Source organism: Nycticebus coucang, chromosome 24 (genome assembly GCF_027406575.1).
Source record: "Nycticebus coucang isolate mNycCou1 chromosome 24, mNycCou1.pri, whole genome shotgun sequence".
Taxonomy (NCBI): Eukaryota; Metazoa; Chordata; class Mammalia; order Primates; family Lorisidae; genus Nycticebus; species Nycticebus coucang.
The window spans coordinates 20,573,512-20,594,303 of record NC_069803.1 but is presented as its reverse complement, the minus strand read 5'-3'; the positions used below and the strand labels follow the sequence as shown (position 1 = coordinate 20,594,303).

General features: G+C 43.8%; 1 protein-coding gene across 2 annotated transcripts in view; it reads left to right on the top strand.

Annotated features, from left to right (window-relative positions):
• The window catches only part of CSGALNACT1 (chondroitin sulfate N-acetylgalactosaminyltransferase 1), a 309,957-nt gene that overhangs the window by 45,426 nt on the left and 243,739 nt on the right, over nucleotides 1-20,792 (top strand). The window contains exon 1 of one of the 2 annotated variants that reach the window (XM_053578684.1): nucleotides 13,907-13,966. The exons of the other annotated variant lie outside the window; for it this stretch is intronic. The gene's annotated coding sequence lies outside the window, so the exon portion shown is untranslated. Of the gene's footprint in view, nucleotides 1-13,906; nucleotides 13,967-20,792 lie in introns of those variants that run through there. 2 annotated transcript variants of the gene reach the window in all.

Genomic DNA, 20,792 nt, shown 5'->3' with positions numbered 1-20,792 from the left:
TTATTTCCATCCATGACACGTGGATGGTGAACCCTATTCACTCCTCATCTATAGTCATACCGTGTTAATTTTTAATTACGCATTTTATGGAATGATAGAGATGATTATATTAATTTATGGCTCTTTAAAAAAAAACAAACTGTGAATCAGAAGTCACAGATAATTTCCAGGGATATGGATTAAACTGGTTTAGTTGCGACGTTTCCCTAGAAGTATTCCTTAAAGAGGAAAAAGCAAGCATGCAGGGAAGAAATATTACACATGTGTTGTATTGCCTCCTTCCAAGCTGTGAAGTTAAAATAAGAAGTAATTACAGTAGAACCTCCATAGTTGACCACCCTCCTGCATTAGCCACCTCCTTAAGTTGACCGAATTTTCATAGACAGGACATGCAGCACGTGGGCGTATTGGGACACAGGCCTAGTTCCTTATGTTGACCACCTCTGTACGGTCGTTGGCCAACTTACAGAAGTCCCACTATAATTAGTCATTTGTATTCGCTAGGGACCTAACCCAGCCTTGAGTCTAGGTTTGGTCATGTTGCTGCCTTGGGCAGGTGTTCTGTTGTGGCCTTTAGAAATGGAAGGCTTCAAGTTCAGTACCCTAGGGCTGTGTCCTAAATACAATCACAATCTTACCTGACCTGGTTCCCAACCTGGGCTGTGCATTAGAAATACCTGGGGAACCTGGAGGATCCCCCCTGCCCAGGCCACTTCCAGACACTTATATCAGTGTCTCTGAGTAGGGGGCGAGCAGATTCGAGCGTCTGTGGTTGCTAAGGTCCCCTCTGGTGATAACACTGAGTGCCAAGTTGAAAAGCATGGCTTGAGAGCATTCAGCCATCTGGCCTTCCTGTAGGTTCTAAAACTTGCAAGTGCTTCTGAGCCTCGGGAGTACTTGCTGTTCTCTTAGCTCAAATCAGGCCTCCTCCGAGAGCCTTTCCGGAGACAGCCTAAAACGGTCTCCACAGACAACCCCAGCCAGCTAGCCCAGAGCTTTGCCCCTGTTGGTTCCATTCCTAGCACTGGAGTCATCTAAAATTGTCTGTTAATTTTTTTTTGCTTTTTTGCTGTCTCTTCTGCCTCTCTCTAGAGGGCAAGCCCCTTGAGGACAGGACTCCACTTTCTTATCACTGTATAACTGATGCCTCAGACAGAGAACGGAGTCTAATATCAAGATGCATTGAAGGGAGCATAACACTAAGTCTTTTTTCTAAGACCTAAAGAACAGTTAATTCTTTCCTGAAAAGCTACACCTACCTCTCAGCAAGCATTTAATTAGAACACAGGGCAAGCAGCACATCCTGCCTCCAGCCCTGGCCCTGTTTCCTGATCTTGCCTTTGATTCCTCCAAATGGATACTAGTGATAAAAACAAAAACACAGTCACAAATCTGTCTAAGTAAGAGTCAGCTTTCAGGAACACTCACATACTTTATCTGATGTGTGTGGTTATGCACAGGTGATAAAAGAGCATCAGAGCAGTGATCAAGGCGTCCAAGTTTATGTGGGTGGGAAGTGATGGAAGTGGAGTTCATATGCCTTAGCTAATCCCATGAGAGTGATGAGAGAGGGTATCAGACCTGCCTGCGTAGGGAGCAGCTGCCCACCCTGCACTTGATGCCGACAGATGCGCTTTCCTGCTGAACCTCTGTGCTCCCCCGGGGCGGATGGAATACCAGGCGGGAAGCTGAGGAGGGACAGGTGGTGAGAAGGAAGCCCCTGCAGCCGGCCTGGAGTCCTGCAGCCTCTCTTTAGGATGCGGTGCTGAGCATACCCCCCTCACATGCAGCCAAGTACCTTTAATGTAACAGTTCATGCGCACGTCATGGAGGCGACCTTTCTAGCTCGCTGTGAACTGGGGGTCACAGGTTTTGTAGCCGAGGACTTGGAGCTGTGCGGCTTTGTGTCACTGGGTTGGCTTGTGCCTTTCTTCACGTGCTGCTGTGAATGCATGAATCACTGTCGACCTCTTAGGAGGTTCAGGAAAAAATCCTGAAATCTGGAGCAGCTGTTCATCAGTGGATCAATTTCAAAGTGTCTGATAGAGATTAAGATCACTCACCTTGGCTGGTGACCCTGTGATGCTGGGGGATCTAGGCCACTCTGGTCACGAGATGGGTGGTGGCTGCTAGATGCTAAGTTAGCCACTGTGCTCCTTAATTCAGAGGCCGTGCACATGCATTTGCGTAATTCAGCCATTAAAACATGAAAATCATACGGGATAATGTGACAGCTACCTTGACCTCAGACCAACCTAGGTGGCTTTCCTCTGGTGCTACTTCCCCATGCCCCTCCCTAGTACCTGTCTTTCTGTTCTTTTCTCTGTTTAGCTCGTCCTCTCGCAGTGTGGAGCCTCAGCGTATTTTTGTTTATATCTAATATAGTTTTAAGGCTTTGTGTGTGTGTGTGTGTGTGTGGACTTTAAAGAAAATGTTAGCTAGCACATAATACTTATCAAGGCCTCCATTGCTGATTTCTGTTTTTATCTGTGTTTTCACGAGCTCTGGTTTGTCCACAGAAGGTGACTTCACTTCCCCCGTGTGCCAGGGACAGTTCAGGTTTGTATCAGCACAGTTATCAATAATGGCTCCTTTTACTTTTATATGTGTACTGGTTTGTACGATAAATTACAGAGGACCCCTCTTCCAGAATGATCTTCTCCCCAGACTCCCCAGTTTTGACCAATGGCTCTAAGTGGTAATGGCCTTCAGCTCTGACCCTGGATCACTTACATGCAGGGCTACATAAACAGTATCGTAAACAGTGGTGAACGAGTGGGCCACTTTGGGTTTTTTAATTGGGTCCTTTGGTTCACAGAATTATTAATTGGGATTTAAAAGTTGTCATTTATTATGCAGCGATTTTGGATATGGAATTGCTTGATCTGTCAACCAACCAAAAGTTCCCGGCCTTTAGCACCACTATTCCCATTGACACCATTGGTGTTTTCAATCCCGTTTAGCCTCACGCTGCTTTTCCTCTGAGCTACCTTGTGGGTTTGCCTGGCTTCGATTATCTTGGTGAACAGATCAGAAAGGCAAGATGGACCCTGAGTGCTTGTAAGAGCTGGCCTTCCTCCTGTCCCAGAATCACACATCCTTAGGGTTACGAGTTTCCCTTTTGTGACATACTTTTAGCTCTAAGACTGTCCTGGTGTCAATAGTGATGAGATAAGAAGCCGGGGAGGGAAGTGAGTACCTGCCACGCTGTGCCTGGTGCTTGGGCTTCATACCCCTTGGGAGGACTCTGACTCAGACCCCTGGTGACCCACTGGCCATATGTATTACTGCTATTTACTCCTTTGCTGTCAAAATGATTCCTCTTCTTGCTCCTGTTTGGAGATGAGAGAGAGAGGTGCATCTGGGTGTTTTGTGGACTTGGGAAAAGACACTGCTTTAAACCTGACTGTGTTCAGTGTGTGATTCTAGCACCTCTGGAAAGCCTGCGCTGCAGAGGGCCGACTGCTCCCTTCCCTGGGCCTCCACCAAAGTTTTCCTTTCCGGAAGTTATCATTTCCTTTGCGGATGTGGAGGAAATTCTCTTTGGGACAATGCAATTGCAGATTGAGCCTGGCTTGGGTTCACAACACCACAGGGATGATGACTCTCGCCTTTTTGTAACGTTCCTTTAGAACAAGAAACGGAATTCTCCCTAATAAATATTACACTGGGGAAGGCTTGGGGGGGTTCGTGGACAGAGAAAGAGGAGGCCATGAACACTGTTCCTCAGTTGTAATCTCTCCATATTGTGCGCCATTGTTTGCTTTGTAAGGGGCCTGTGTGACTGGGTGGTAAAGAAGATTTGTTTTTATTTTATTACATTATTATTATTATTATTTTCCACGTCTGGGTTTATTTGCAGCTATGGCACCTGCAGATCTTCTTGCTTTTATCCTCCTGTTGGAGAGGAGGTTCTAGGATTCAGATATTCAGTTGGTACAAGGTAATTGAAGGTAATTGAGGAAATGAAAGGCAGCAGAAATCAGTCGTATCTGGTTCAGTCATTCAGCATTCATGACCGTCAACATTCTGGAATGTTTCCTTTTATCAGCGTCTTTATATATTAAGTGTACAAGGATGATCCATTATGTCTATTTTTGACAACGTAGCATTACATTTTTCTGCCCTGGATTTTTTTTATTCAGCCTGTGTTTCCTTTTGAGAAATTCTTGAAAAACATATTATTGCATGGATGCATAAAAATGCATTAGAAAGTAATTATTGAACCTTTTCCCCCCAATTTTTCCTGCATAAGTGAAATTCTTATAGGTGTCTTTGCACAAATAGTTTAAGTTATCTTTAAGATAGATTTCCTGAGGTAGAACGATTGACTTTTGTGTTTGTTTGTTCCTCCAGCTTTAGCCAGGCATAACTGACAAACGAAAATGATGCATATTTGAGATGACTAATGTAATATGATGCTATACTTACGCATTATGACATGATCATCCTAATCAAGCTAATTATTGTCTCTGTCACCTCACATAGGACCTTTGCTCTGTGGTGAGAACATTTAAGATCTACTGTCTTACCAAATTTCAAGGCCATAATATATTTATTAGTGATGGTCTCCATGCTCTAGGACTTGCTCTTCAGAACTTGCTCATCTTGAAACTGAAAGTTTGCATCTTTTGAGCAAAATCTTCCCATTTCCCCACCCTCTGATCTCACAGGGTAACTGGCCTTCTACTCTGTTTCTTTGAGCTCAACTTTTTAAAATTTCACATCTAGGTGAGATCGTGCAGCGTTCATCTTTCTGTCTGGCTTGGCCTCCGAGTTCATCCATATTTCACAAATGCCAGATCTTCCTTTTTTTTTTAAGGAAGGAATAATATTCTATTGTACGTACATATCATATCTTCCTTATCCATTCATCCATCCTCAGACACTTAGGTTGTTTTCCTATCGTAGCTATTGTGAATAATAGTTCAGTGACTGTCAGAGCACAGGTATCTCTTTATGACTTTATATATCCACCCAGAAGTAGGATTGCTGGGTCGTATGGTAGTTCTGTTTTTGATTTTTTGCAGAACCTCAATACAATACTGTTTTCTGTCATGGCTGTGCCAATTTCTATTCCTACCAACAGCATACACCTAAAAGGGTTCTCTTTCCCCCAAGTCCTTGACAATACTTGTTAACCTTGTGAATTTTTCATAGTAGCTATCCTGAAAGATGTTAGTAGAAATCTCACTGTGGTTATGATTTGCAAACAAAAAATATGTATTTTTATTTTTATTTATTATTAAATCATAGCTGTGTACATTAATGAGATCATGGGGCACCATACACTGGTTTTATAGACCATTTGACACATTTTCATCATACTGGTTAACATAGACTTCCTGGCATTTTCTTAGTTATTGTGTTAAGACATTTATATTATACATTTACTAAGTTTCACATATACTCTTGTAAGATGCACTGCAGGTGTAATCCCACCAATCACCCTCCTTCCGCCCATCCTCCCCCCTCCCCTCCCCTCCCTCTCCCCTTTCCCCATATTCTTAGGTCATAACTGGGTTAAAGCTTTCATATGAAAGCCATAAATTAGTTTCATAGTAGGACTGAGTACATTGGATACTTTTTCTTCCATTCTTGAGATACTTTGCTAAAAAGAATATGCTCCAGTTCCATCCATGTAAACATGAAAGAGGTGAAGTCTCCATCTTTCTTTAAGGCTGCATAATATTCCATGGTGTACATATGCCACAAAAAATATGTATTTTTAAATTTAAAAAAATCAGTGGTACTTTGAAAATTTCTCCTCCGTCCAACAATCCGACAGGGGCTGCAGAGGGGATGATGCAGCGCAAAGGCCCTGGCACCTGTCTTCTATCCTCTTTGTGGCCCCCGGCAGTGCGTCTACCCAGTGCATTGTTTCTTCAGAGGTTTTGCTGAATGGTGCAAGAGGAAGGGAGAGAATGAGAACGATGTCTTGGATTGTGTAATTAACAATTGCACAGGATTAATTCAGAGAATTCTCATTCTTCCATTCACTCGAAACTTAAAACAGTAAAATTCCCCGTGTGCAGCTCGGTGTGTTAGTGCTACTGAGTTTGGGGAAGCAATCAGACACAGAGGAAAGACGGGGTGTCCAGATGGAGGCACACACCGGCTCAGAGGTCCCTGAGAGCCACGGGTGAGATGAGGGGAGAGAGCTTCCTGAAGAACACCAGTCAGTGTACCTCATCTGGGGGAGAACCAAAATGAATCACACTAATTCCTAGGTCTGGATATTGTGCAGGACTTGGTTTAGAAGGTGTTGTTTGGAGTGAATGAATCTGATGACTTTGCATCCATCAGTGAGACCTGCAAACCATGACAGGGTTCCTAGGACAGGTGAAACTTTGGTTTCCTAGTCGAGGTGCCGGGTGGTTAGTAGTAACCAGTCCCCCAGTGACCTGAAGGTCTTAGGATTAATAAAAACCAGGGAGTAGTAAATCCTTTCTTAGGATGTAACAACCTAGGGTGAGCTGCCTTAGATTGTTTTGATCTGACAAGATATGGGGGGAGGTGGGGTTGAGGGAGGAAAGGGAGAGGGGGACCCAGTCCTTGGCTCTGGTCTAGGTAGGGGCTGCTGAAGCCCCTAAAACCCAGTGTTTTTCTTCTTGAAGATCATGGCACCTCAGCCCTTGTCTAGAAGGAGTGACACGGTACATTAGGCATTGCACTTGAGTTTTGAGGAGAACATCTGCTGTGGTCACATGAAGCTGGGGGAGGAAGGGCGAGAACGGGCATCCTGGCAGACTGAACAGACTGTGGCAAGGGCTGAGATGGACAGTCCCATTTGATGGCCTGTCATCTCACAAGGGGCGTGGGTGGACCCTCCTGAGTACTAACTTGGCTCCTTGTTCTGTCTGGGCCTTTTGCTGGTCCCATGCCAACCTTTCACCTGAATTATGTCACAGTGAGCAGTTCCACCATTCGTCTTTTGCCAAGGCCATAGACACGGTGTCACACCAGGCTCCTCCATGGCCCTCTCCCTTTGGCCCACAGCTAAGGGTCACTAAGACCGTGAAACTGCTTCTGCATGGCTCCCAACTCCACGCCTTCATCACTGTTTCTCTTACGCAGACCACGATCATCTCTCCTCTTCACCCAGAACCCCTTCTCTGGTCCTCTGTCTCCATTTCTGCCCCTTCCTGGCTACCCTCCTCTCTGCTGCTGGACCCAACAATTTTGTCCCTCGTGCTCACCCTTGCTTGTGGGAATACTGGGGGAATTCTGGGTGTGGCACACACAGGGCTGCAGCCATCTGTCCTTACCGTCCTCACCTCCTGCCCCATAAGCCCTGGTGCTTTACTTTTGAGCTCCCCCACCTGTCCTGGTTGCTTTTCACGCTGGCGCTCGTTGGCATGCATTGTTTTCTGCCTGGAAGGCTCTCTCGGCACCTTCTCTTCCTGGGAAATGCCCACGCGTTGTTGAAGAGTCATCTTTGTCGGAGCCTTGCCTGTGACATGAAAGCAGCCGCCACGGTGCTTCCTGTGTCCCAGTCACTGCTCTCGATGCCCTACGTGAGCTCGTGCTGAGTACCCACTGCCACCCTATGGGGTACCTGTAGGTGCCTGTCACCACTCTCATTTTATAGTTGGGAAACCGGGGTGCAGAGACGTTAAATTCTTGCTCAGAGTCATGCAGCTAGCACATGGCAAACTGGGGTCTGAACCCTGGCAGCCCCCTTCCAGAGTCTGGGTTCTTGGTCACGGTAGCAACTGTGGTTTGTCAGGCAGATGGCACTTCCTCCCAGGCTGCCCCCACCTGATTAGGTTTATCTCCTGTGTGGCATTCTGTGCACAGGCAATTCCCAGTTTACGAGCAACATAGGTTCTGTGGCTTGACTTTAAGTTGAATTTGCACCTAAGTTGGAACAGGTGCATTTACCTGTTACAGCCTCCCATTCATAAGTGGGAGTCGTGCGTCAGTTGGATGTTTGTAACTCGGGGACTGCCTGTACTCTGTTCCAATTATGCATTAAACATCGTTCTCTCCTGCTAACCAATGAGCCCCTGAGGCCAAGCCTGACTTTCATTCATGCCTATATCCCCGGGGCAGGGTCACTTACTGGCCCATTTCTGTATCCCAGAGGTTCAGCAAAGCTCCTGGCACCCAGTACTTGTTCATTAAATTTTTTTTTTTGAAAGAACAATTGAAGGAATGTAATGGACATTAGTCGAGTGAGTGATGAGTTCAAGAATCTTGTAAGATCTCAAGCAGGAGTCAGCAAAGTACAGGCGGCCAAGCAGGCCTGCTGCCTGCGTTGGTACCACTCCCCAGCTCGGAATGGCTTTCCCTTGTGAACCCTTGTGGTCAATCTGATGATCAGGAGCACTAGCTCTGAACCCTACAGTAAGCAAAGGGTCACTCCTCTTCAAAGAATCCCATTCTTCCTCATTCCTAGACACTCATTATAAAAACTTCTGCTCAATTGTTGTTACTGTATTTTGAATTTCATTGATGACAAGTTTGAGAAAATTATTCTCTTATTATTATAAGTATCTACATCATATCCTTCATTTAGCCTCTGGGCTCACAAAGCTTCAGATATTTGTTCCCTGGCCTTTTGCTAGAAAAGTTTGTTGACTCCTGCTTTAAAGTGCTATTTCAATAACAGCATTACTGTTCCTGCTTTTATGTATTGTGACAGGGTGTCGCCAAGAAATGTAAAATGTTTGGGGCGTACTTATCTGATTAAAAGGGACAATATTTGTGAAGCACTGGGCACAAAAATGCTTAACAAATGTTATTTTCCTCATTCATATTCCTAGATATAATTTAGTGGAATGAATAGTTATTTGGTTTCAGGGTACCTGACTTAAATATGACCCACAGTCTTTTGCTTCACTGTGAGATACTACAGCGATATTTAGGATGAATTAAATAAAATGTTAGTTGGCTTGAAGACAGAATATTTTTTCCCATTGTTATGTTCCTGAAGTCCTGATGATAGTAAACTGGACCGCAGGCTATCTGCTTATTCAGGATGCGGTGGAAAAAGGCAAAACTCAGTAACAGCCATAAGCAAGCCTGTCTACGCATCAAAAAAAAAAAAAAAAAAACACTATTTGTGGGACTGTGTCTACGTATATATTTTTGCTACTGGCCTTAGATCTTTAAAGTCTTTAAAAATTTATATTCAGAGTGTTTTCCTGCTCATTTTTCATTTTATGAAGAGGGGACTATAAATAAAACGTAACAGTACGTTTTTCATTATCGTTATTCATTAGCCCTAATGGCTGCATGACAGCGTGAAAGCTCCCATAGTATAACGTTGAATTTTTTTCCTTTCTCAAATGCTGTTGGGTTGGATCATTTAGAACTATTACAAAATCTTCTCTACTGAAGGAAAAAGCTTTTGAATCTAAATTAAAAAAAAAAAAAACATGCATTACATCATGTGAAACCTTAGTAACTTTGAGAGGCTGTTCTACATCTGCCAAGTTCTTTTGTCTTTATGTTGTTGTTTTTCCCTAAAATTCATAATCTCTGCCCCAAGCTTTGAGGTGGCCTCCAAAATAATATTAGAAATCTAAGAGCCAGTGTTTTTTTTTTGTTTTTTTTTTTCAGTATGCTTTAATTTTACCTTGAATCAAAACCTCCATTCCTTTCATGATGAAAGTCTGGAGTCAATTGCACAGCCATTTTAATTGAAGCATTTTTAGGGCTAGAAGGGATCTTTGACGTTATTTAGTCCAACTTCCTTGTTTTATAAGGAAGATACTGAGGTCAGGGGAGAGGCTGTGACCTCGAGGCACTCTGGTCACACGAGTAGTTAGTGGCAGAGCAAAGACAAGAACCAGGATGAGACCCACGTGCTTACATTTGCTATTTGAATTTCTTCTTCTCCTCTCTTTCTTCTTCCCTTCCCCCCTTTCTCCCTCTCCTTTTCCCCTTCCTCCTCTTCTTCTCTTCCTCCCCCGTCTTTTCTCCTTTTTCTCCTCCTTCTCACTTTCCTTTTCTTTTTTATCTTTTCCTCCTTCCTTCCCTCCCTCCCCTCCCTCTGTGCCTTCCCTTCCTTCCCCTCCCCTACCTTCTCCTCCCTCACTTCTTTCCTTCCTCCCTCCCTCCCTTCCTTCCTTTTCTTTTTTACAGGGTCTCTGTGTCACCTGGCCAAGAGTACAGTGGCATCATCATAGCTGACAGCAACCGCAAACTCCTGGGCCCCAGTGATCCTCCTGCCTCAGCCTCCCAAGTAGCTGGGACTACAGGCCTATGTCACTGTGTCTGACTAATTTTTCTACTTTTTGTAGAGGCGATGTCTCACTATGTTGCTAAGGCTGTTCTCAAACCCCTGGCCTCAAGCAATCCTCCCATCTTGCGTGCCCCCAAATATTACAGGCATGAGCCACCACACCTGGACAATTTTTCCTTCTTATAGGTTTTTAGAGGTGAAACCATCCAGAAACTTGACCTTGAAAATGGAACGAAAGTCCAAGTTCTTGTTTTCTTTAAATTAAGGTATTGCAATTCAAATTATTTTTAATTCTGTAGAAAATTAAAATCAAGTCATTGCTTTTAGGAAACCGATAACAATGTCCTTCAAGAATGCACTGACTTTCACACCGATGTGAGATTATATAGACAGGAGAAACGAGCTATAGATGAAGGACCTAGGGGTTTCTTGGCTTCGGGCCTGGGAGGCTTGTTGAATGTGGGAGGGTCTTGCCTGTCTTGCCAGTGTTTTGTGTGTGCCATTGCGGCTGCACAGGCAGAGTGGCACCAACTCTCGGGGCCCTAGTGCATTTGTGCAATGGGTTATTTTAGAAAATAACCTACAAATCTGGGCCTATGCCTTTTCTTTCTTCTTCTTATTAATATGCTTTTCCTTGAGGTAGCTGCCTGCATTTCAGGGCAAACTAGGAACAGCTGAGCAACTAAAGAAGGGCTCGGAAGCCCACATCAAGGTAGGCGATCACTTCCAGCAGTTTATTTGACAATTAAGTGAACCGGTGTCCTTTCCCATTCTAGACAATCTCATGGGGACTAACTGCATATTTCCAGAAGCCGTACTGCAGTAAGCAACACGTATAAATATAGCGCTTGGGTGCTGAGGAAAGTCGTTGCGTTCGCCAGGCCTGGCTCCAATCCCAAGTCGGCACTGCTGAGATCCTCATTCTGTGCTGTTGTCTCTGCTAGGTTTTTTTAAATTTTCTAACTTTTTGAAAAATTAACAGATTTGAGCTTTCTAAGGTTGGTTGTGAAGGATAAATTCAACAATTTCTTGTGGAATACAAGACTTGAAGGGGGGCGGGGCACATCTCTCTACACAGGAGACATCCAGGGAGGACTGTCATTACGCTGTACTTACTACACTTAACGTGGGGAGTTGCCAAAAACATGATCATTTTCTGCAACACTGTGTTCTGACTTTCGTTTGTGCATCTGTTGTGTCTTTGTAGCCAAAAGGAAATGGAAAGTTGTGAAAATATCAGGTGGGCTTGGGACCCGTTAGATGGTTATTTCAAGTCACAAATTTCCTATCACCCATTTAGCTTAAATATTCACTTCATGGTATAAGGTTCCTCTGGGAAAAATTTTAAGTATAAAAATTATATTTAGTTACTGAGTTCAGGGGTGGGGCAGGTGGCAGATATTAGCGGAGACCGGCTGGTCCCAGGAGACCCGGAGTCAGGTGGGAGTCAAATCTGGGTGGTGAAAGCTTGGGCTGGTGTCAGGGCGTAGTTGCATGGGATGGTATCAAAACCGACTGAGAATCAAAACATCTGGAAGGGAACAGGGGCACCCCATGTATGGGAAAAGAGAGGACCAGGGAAAGTCTTGGCTGGGGAGCTGAGTCCATTGGGTAGGCATAGGGTGAGGCTTGATCAAGACTAAAGACGGCAAAGGAGTCTGCATTAGTCAGGCCCATGCAACACAAGGACTTAGTTACAAAGATCTTTGGAAGGTCTGGAAAGCCACATAGGGGATGATGAAGTCACCCAGAGATGAGCAACAGCAGGAAACTGTGACAACCACAAAGGCTGGTGGAACAAAGACAGAACCAAGGCTGGATCTAGAAAGAGGTGTCCAGAAGCATCTGGGACCAAGGAGGGAAGACTTACCCTGTAGGAGGGGCACCCATGGAGCAGATAAGGCCCCTGCTGGAGAAACCGTGTACAGCAGAGGGAGGAAGGAGAGGAGACGCTGTGACCTCTTCCTTCTCCCCCTCCAGTTTTCCACCTAAACCTGGTGGGAGCCAGTTGGCCAGTGAGTCTGGAAGAGGTAGTCAGCAGGTGATGAGCAGGAATGGGTCAAGGAGCAAACACACAAGTGCCCAGCACCTGGGCACAAGGCTGGCGCAGGGTCGAAGTGAGATTCCTGGCGCTGAAAGGAGGCCATGGCCCAGCAGATCCTGCTGAGGTAGCCTGGCAGGCCTGGATGCTGAAGACCCAGAGCATCAGTGCATTTGGTTTCCCAGGGCTTGTGTTTGTACCTCATTAGCCTGAGAGCCCTTCCTGTGTCAGGCAACCCGTGGTTATCCTATGGGCTACCAGAAGCTCAGCCAGTGTGTGGATCTGGAAGTGAATCTTTTTCAGAATCCACCGTGTGAAGTCTCAGCAGCTGGGCTTTTGACCAGGGTTCCATCCCTTTAAATGGATGAAACTTTCTAGATGAATAAAGGAAAATTCCATTACAGTGAATATAAAATACAGAAAAATTCTGCATAAAAAAGGCTCACTTTGGGCTTTTGTGTCCTGGCTGGCTACAGAAGCAACACTCTCTGAGATATAAATTCTCAGACATGAGTGAGGGCATCCTCTGGCACCTGTCCGTGTCCTCATTACTCTGGAAAAATCACCTGAATTGGTGATTAAATGATCATGCCCACCATCATTTTCACCATCTCCCTTGCAGTTATCACAGACCCTGAACACATCCTAAGGAGAACATTGTGTCATCTGCTTTGCAGAGAAGAGATGATGAAAGCTGAATCCAGCTCTTTGTAACTATATAGACAGTAGCTCAGTGGTTCCCAAGCTTTACTGTGGAGCAGAAGCAGCTGGAGAGAATGTTAGACTGCAGGTGGCTGTTGCCCACCCAAAAGTCCCCTCACACCATTTCTGGTTTGGTAGGTCGGGGGTGGGGGGGGGCGGGAATTTGCCTTTCTTAGTAGTTTCCAGAAGGTGTTGGTGCTGTAGTCCAGGGACGCACTTCGAGAGTTGCTGTGTGAAGGTGCGGGGTCTTCATGATGTTCCGGGCAGGTATTGTCACTCTACAGCAGAGGAGCTGAGGCTTGAGGAGTTCAAGTCACTAGTTCATGGTCACATGGCTAGGAAGCAGTTGGCCATGGGATGTCATTGCTTGGATCGGTTCTTGGTGTCTGTCTCCCAGGTCACTGTGCATGAGGGTCAGGCCTAGACCATGGTCAGAGCCGCAGAGAGGAAGGACTGGATGCTGCCACCCTCAGGTCTGACAGCCCCGGTGAATTCCTTTCTCCAGTTTTATTCTGTGGTGAATAGCAAATTGGCAGGTTATATTTTTTAAGAAATTGAGCTATCTGTGCAGTGGCCTTTTGGTATCGGAGCCCCGGCTAGCTGAGGCTGGTTGTGTTGTCTAAAGAGTGAAATAGAGGAGGTCCAGTCACTGGCATTTAGGGAGAGAAACTCTGTGTGTGACTGGCTGGACCTTGTGGGGGACTTCCCCAGGGCTCGGCCTACTCCCTGCTTTATGGAGTGTTTGATTCTACACTCAGATCGCTTTCATACTTCTCAGGGAGGGGCCCATTGCCTGGGATTTTGTTTCACAATCAGTAAACCAAAGAGATTTTTAATAAACGTGTCCTCCATTTTGACTGTTGCTGTGGCTGTTTGCCGGTGACCTTCACAGAACACTGATTTCTTCTCCTTATCCCTAATCTCAGACACTTCACCAACAAACTCCATTTGGGAATCTCTTATTTTCCCCAAAGAATCCATTGAACAAAACAAGTCTGTAGGAAGATTCTAGGGCTTGGAGGATACAAAGGGTAGGGTAATACACCACCCTCTTGCCTACTAAATTTAAATCCCATATGAATTATTAATTCAGAGTATCTTTATTGTTTCATCTGCAAACTGCAAATGTGAATTCCAGCCATGTATTTTTAAACAGCTTTATTATGATCAAGCAAATTTGAATCTCTTGTGTAGTTTATTACAAGTGGGCTTTGCTCATAGAGGGAAGAAACCTCTATTTTATATGTGGTTTCTATTTTTTCATTTTGGCAAGCTGGAGCCAAATTCTGAGTTAGGAGAAACATGAGCTGTTTTACTACTTAATGGCTCAATATATCACCCTTGCTGTAGCTTCTATCATGTCTCCTTTGCAGAAATGGAGAGTTAAGACACAAAGTAGAGCTCTCTATACCCAGGGATCAGGATTAGATTTGAAAAATTGATGAATTTATGATAATATAAAGAATTAATCTGGAATATGAAGATTTAAAAATAACTTCATTTGGCTCCAAGTGCAGTTAATATTGCATTCTGGAAGGAAAAGAAGTAAAATTATTTTTTTCTGCTACTTTAGACATTGATTCCAAGAGAATTCATGTGTTAATTGCCCAATCAATATTAGGAAATATATTAGAAAATAATTGCTTGTAACCTTTTCTTCAGAACACAGTTTCATACTGTGTTAATTTATATTTGCAGTTTTTCAGCTGTCTCTAAAATATAGTATCACATTTTATACATAGGTTCTATTAAAAAACAAAATTTTAACAAATCTACATTAAAGATCTAATTGGCTTTAATAATTAGAGATTCATGAATTGGGCAGCATTTCATCTTAAGATTTAGAAAACGTGCTCTGTCAAGCATTGGCAGAACAGTTGGTTTTTATAAGGTAGCTTGAGTAGGAGCAGGAAAACACAGAACAAAAATTAAATTGGTTAATATCAGGTTACTTCAGGTAACTTTCCATGTAAAGGTCAAAGCAGAGAGGACTTTCTTATCATAGCAGCTAAAGCTGGTTTGTTTGGGGATTAAATATTATCTTCCTGCTGACTTTTTAGAGGGCAAGATAAACAACTTACATCAGGTTTGATGATGTGAAACTTGAAAATGACTCCATTTGGTCTGATCTGTTGGGGCTGAAGATAAGAGCTCAGTCCATATCAAGGGCTTTCCATAAATCTTATTTATTAGTTTAACATACAGAAAAGTTCTCACCATCTTTCATTTAGAATCTTTAAGTAGAATACAGAATCTTTTATAGTCCTATATATCAGTTATTTATGACTGCATAGCAAATTTTCTCAAAACAGTGGCTCAAAGCAACAACGGTCATATATTAAGTTCAGAAATAAGCAATATAGGCTAGGCATGGTGGCTCACACCTATAATTCCAGCACTTTGGGAGATCAAGTTGGGAGGATCACATGAGCCCAGGAGTCCAAGGCTGCTGTGACCGATGCTTGTAACACTGTACTCCAGCCTGGGTGACAAAAAGGATTCTGTCTACAGAAAGAAAAGAAGGAAGGAAAGAAAGAAAAGAGAAAGAGAAAAAGAAAGAGGGGAGGAAGGAAAGAAGGGAAGGAGGGAGGGGCAACCTGAACACAGCTTGGCATGGAAGGTTTCTTTTCCATGCAGTGTCTGATGGGACAATTGAACAGGGAATGAAGAATCTACTTCCGAGGTAGCTACTCACATGCCTATTGAGTTGGCACTAGCTGTTGACTGGAAACTCAGCAGAGGCCAAGGACCAGGGATCTCTGGTCTTCTCTAATGGGCCTTTTCATGCAAGATACTCCATGGGGTACCTGGGTTTTCTCATATCCTGGTAGGCGAGCTCTAAGAGTGATTGTCCTAGCATGATCATAATATAGTCTTTCATGACTTAGCTTTGGAAGTCACGTGGCATTGCTTCTGCTGTGCTCTTTTTGGATTGCAGAGGAGGGGACAACAGGAGATAGATTAAGAGACGTGTCAAAGAATTTGACAAGTTTTCAAACTGCCATGCCCCACTGGGAGCCTCTGGTTAACATTTATCTTCACCTTTGATCGCATGTTGAGAGGGTTAGGTTGCACTGCCTACTTGGAATCAGTCCGGGGGTGAGTGCTGAGCAGTGTTCATCAGATTTGCACCATCATGGGCTTGGATGATCTTGGCCAAGGCAGTTTTGTTAAGAGTTTTAGGGATGAAAGTGAGGCTGTAGGGTTTCCAGGAACATATAGGAGGCAGCACAAGTAGACAGCTTTCAGAATGCTTAGCTGAGGACAAGAAAGAGTGAGAAAGGGATATAGGAGGTCAAGAGAGCTTTTGCATTCCTTTCTAGTTTTTCTTCTTTTTTTTTAAGGATGGGAGAATTCATAGGGTGAAAGGAAGGAATTGACAGAAAATGTAAGGTAGTATTTTTCCAGTTTATGACTTAATTTCTCTTCTACATTTTCCTATGCACAGAGATCCTGGCATGGGGCCATATGCAATATGTATTTGATTAACATTTGCCATAGAACGAAGGAATTCCACCTGTGGAAACATGTTGTTTAGGGGATTGCCCCCAGCTTGCCCTGACCTCTTTCTTTCCCCTTCATGGGGGGCTGTTTGACTGCCATTTTGTTTCAAAATAGACCAAGGATATTTTTTATAAAATCAATCCCCCATGTTGATAGAGCTTGCAGGCATCCCCAGGACCTCCATGAGTTCTTCTCTGCACCCTGACCTCAGAGGCCTTAGCAACAAACTCTACATCTCTTCCCCAAATTGCCCATTGAAGCAAAGCAGCCCATAGGAAGACTAAGGGCACAGAAGCCCTCAAAGAAGCCCCCACTGATGGCCACAGGGACCAAATACTGATATAGCCAGAGAGTTGTTCTCAATCAGAGCATCTGTGAAATGCGGAAAGAACACCCATGTTAGAGCAGAGGGCTGTTGAGGTTGATAACTCTTGTAAAGCTCTTTCTAAACTGTAAGAATAGTGCACTGCAAAGCACAGCAGAGATGTAAGAGACTGATTCTTTAGTGTCTTGCAGGCCAGTGTGGGTGTTCATGTTTTATCAGAAACCTGATTTTTTCCTCTGAGGATCATATAACACCTGCCTCACTCACTTTTCCATTTTTTGACTTATGCAAGATACTGGCCAGAGGTGTCAGAAGTTGAAAAATTGCAATAATTTTTTGCTTCAGGATCTACAATTGTAATAGACACAGCGATGCTAGCACTCTATGAGCTCTTTTACTTTCTAAGGAGTAAAAACTACTGCCTAGGGTCAGTAATAGGAAAGTTCTCTGAAATTGCGTGTCTTTAGAAGACAAATTTTCTCTTCAACCATGAGAAATGATTGAAGATTATTTCAGGAATTATTCATATTATTGTGGTAGTGGTCTAAGGCATCAAACATGGAGAAGGTAATAATCCAGTTTATAATTTATGCTAATTAACTGTTATATGAAAATATTTACGCTTGTTTAATTTTCTTTTACTTTTCTTTCCTTTTTTTTTTTTTTTTTTGTTTGAGACAGAGTCTCCCTTTGACATCCTTGGTAGAGTGCTTGTGGCATGATAGAGCTCACAGCAACCTGAAGCTCTTCACCTCCCAGGTAGCTGGGACTACAGCTGCCTGTCACAACACCCAGCTAGTTTTAGAGAGGAAGCAATTCACCTGCCTCTGCCTTTCAGAGTGTTATGATTACAGCAGTGGTAATGTCACGGCCCTTTAATACATTTCCTGTGGGTCACAACCCACAGGTTGAGAACCACTGGATTAAAGACATGTGCCACAGTGCCTGGTCTGGTCAATTTCTTTTTTTAATAATTTGTACCACATCTGTATAATACCATATATTTAGATTATTGTTGGGATATGCACATACGTAAGAATCTTTTAGTAGGACATCTTTTTCAGAGCAACTGTACTCTTTTGTAAAGCAAAAGTTATTTTAGGAGAAAGGATGAGAGGTTCATTTCTTAAGTTTTTCTGTCTGGAAGAAGTGTGTGCTTAAATGATTATGTACAGACAATGATGCTTAAATGTTGTACTGAGGAATTTGTCGAGGAGTTCTGCAGGACGCTCAAATTAGAGAAAAAGCTCCTTGGTGGTCTTTAAGCTGCAATGATGTGTCATTTGCATCCTAGTAAAGCAAAAGTCACAAATACTGTCATGCTATGCAATTTTTTTTTTTTACAGTTCTTAATGTACACAGAGACCTAAGGCCATGATTATATCCAAACCACAATGACCTTCAAATAATAGAGCATTTGCAAAGCAATATCTTTGTTGCTTACAGTCCCTAGTGTATGTGCTTCTGTATTCTGTATGATTTTGTCCCTGATGGAAATTCCTGTGCCTCGTTTGAGAGGTAGACCTGGTGTTAATGAATTAAACATGGAGTCAGAGAGGGGAGAGAGATCTGACCCACATCTCTAGCCTGGCAACCCTGATGACTCCTGTGACATTCCCTGTTATTTTCTCAGGATAGTTACTTCTAGGATCCTTCTCTGGGACTGCTGTATTTCTGAGTGGTCTCTTTTTGGCCACGCTGTGTTCTTTTATACTATCTATGGCATGAGGAAGAGACGGTGGAAGCCCCTGTGGAGGCATCTGAGTTCTATGTGGCCAGTGTTCCATATGAGCCGCGTGTGGCATTTAGAGCATAGTGGGTGTTGTTCTTTGTTTTTATCATTTCTGCTTCTGGGGTCCACCCCTAGTCTTGGTGGGGGGCAGGCATTTGCTCAAGCTGGACACAGACACACTTCTAGGACAGCCAGTTGGATGCATCTCCCTGGAACTTTAGGTCTTGAGTGAGCACTGCAAAGAGGAGAGCTGAGTAGAATATGTAAGTGACATAGCAGAGACACTCCTGTTGCTCCTGAGACCATGGTGGGCTTCCTGGACCCTCTGAGTGCTGCCCTCCTGTGCATAAAGTGAGAGTCAGCTTTCACTGTTTTAGTATTTTCCTAAGCTGGCAAGGGCTCATTTCATCCTTTGTCATCAAGAATCCTGACTCATGTAGAGGCCATCCCGTGTTGTGTTGGGGTGAAGTTTGTTTCTAAGTCTCTTTTCGGCTCTGTTTTGGGGGCATCCTTGTTAGTCCCTAAAGCAGAGCACTGACATTGCCCATCTCCATCAACCCAGCTCAGTTCACTGGAGGAAAGGATGAGTTGTGTCTTGCCTTTGTTGTGTACCCAACACTACAAAGGCAGATGTTACTGTGATTTTTACATGTGTGGGACCTCTACAGCTCCCCAAGAGCCTGTATGTACACCGTTATGTTGGTATATGCGTATAGGTGGATACCATTGCCCAAGTTTTCCATGTGATGAGATAGTCTCACTGAATGAGGGTTGTAGATTACTGACTGGCAGAAGTAGAACTTCAACCCGTGTCTCTTGACTTCCAAACCAGATTTTCACACTCATTCTGACAGGTTTCTCAAAGTTAGCCTTGTAAGGAAACATCTTTCATTAAAATGTCATGCCTGCCAGATTCAGAAATCTCAGCAACCAAGACTTGTGCATGGAGCCAGGGAAGTTCCCGGCCACACTGGGACGTGCTCTGAGTTCCCAGGGACAAGTAGCATTTGCCCAGTTCCTTTACCTGGGAAGACAGCAGACTAGAAGGCTAGACGCCCTTTGTCTCTAACCCCATGTGAGACAACATGGGGCTCTGCCATGATTATGGCTTAGGAGGAGGATCTGTACCTGGAAGGGGGAAGGGACCACCCTTCCATCTGGTCTGAATCCATCAGCAGCACTTTTAGTCCATTGTGATGGCACAGGAGCCCAGCTCCCCAAATTATATTAAAGTTGCTAGTTTACTTTGAAATTGCTCCTTTTAAAGAGCCATTTAATGCTAATTTAAGAATTAACACTAAGATCATCCCAAAGTCACTTTTATTTTTCCTTTTTAAAAAAAATAGTATATGCTTATTGCTGATGAATTAGAAAATACAAATAAAAGAAGTAAAGAAAAAAAGACTCCATCATCTTGCCACCCATAAATAACTACTTTAAGCTCAATTTTTTTCAGAGTTTCTTTCTGTTAGATTTTCGTTGCCGTGTTTTAGGTGCTGTTGTTAGCATCTTTGCATCTCTGATCTCATCGCGTTTTCCTAACTTCAGCTTTCAAAGGTTGTCCTCTTAACGGTAGCTATAAAGGCACCTGCTATAAATGAGTAGTTATTTAGTGAGTATCCGTGGAACACCTCCTGCCAAATGCATTCCTTCTGGAAGAAGGTAGATCATGAACCAAGTCTGGAAGTGGTGTGCAGCAGTTGGCAGTGTGCGGGCAGGACAAATCCGGGTTTTGTGAGACCCGAAGCTTAAGCAATCTTGGTTTCTCTGAACCCTGTGCATCTCTAGGGGCCAGGACAGTGAGGGTCACTCCTGCTTAAGCATCATTGGCCTCCAGGAGGGTTGGGACAGGATACTTGGGTGGGGTGGGGGGGACCTGGAGGCCCAGGACCCAGGGGAGCCTGAGGGAAGGAGCCATCTCTTCCTTTCCTCTTGTCCATCTTCAGACCTGAGAGCCCTGGGGGTGTGGAGAGACACCCCAACGCGAGTGAAATCATTCCTGTCCTACTCTGTGATGGTATTGTGAATATTAATCATTTCATGTCTGTCTTTGTGAGATCTACAGTTTAATTTGGTGAATGTTTTGGAGTAGAAATCTAATTTGTTAGTATCTTTTCCCAAATCATAACCAGTTGCTTTAATTCTATTTGGTCACTAATCTATCTCTTCTCATTGATTTAAAGTGCCACTTTATTGTATGTTAAATTATTATTTATACTTGGATCTGTTTCTGGATTTTCTATTATGTTGCACTGATCTGTCTTTCAAATGCTGGGTCATTACTCAATCATTGAAC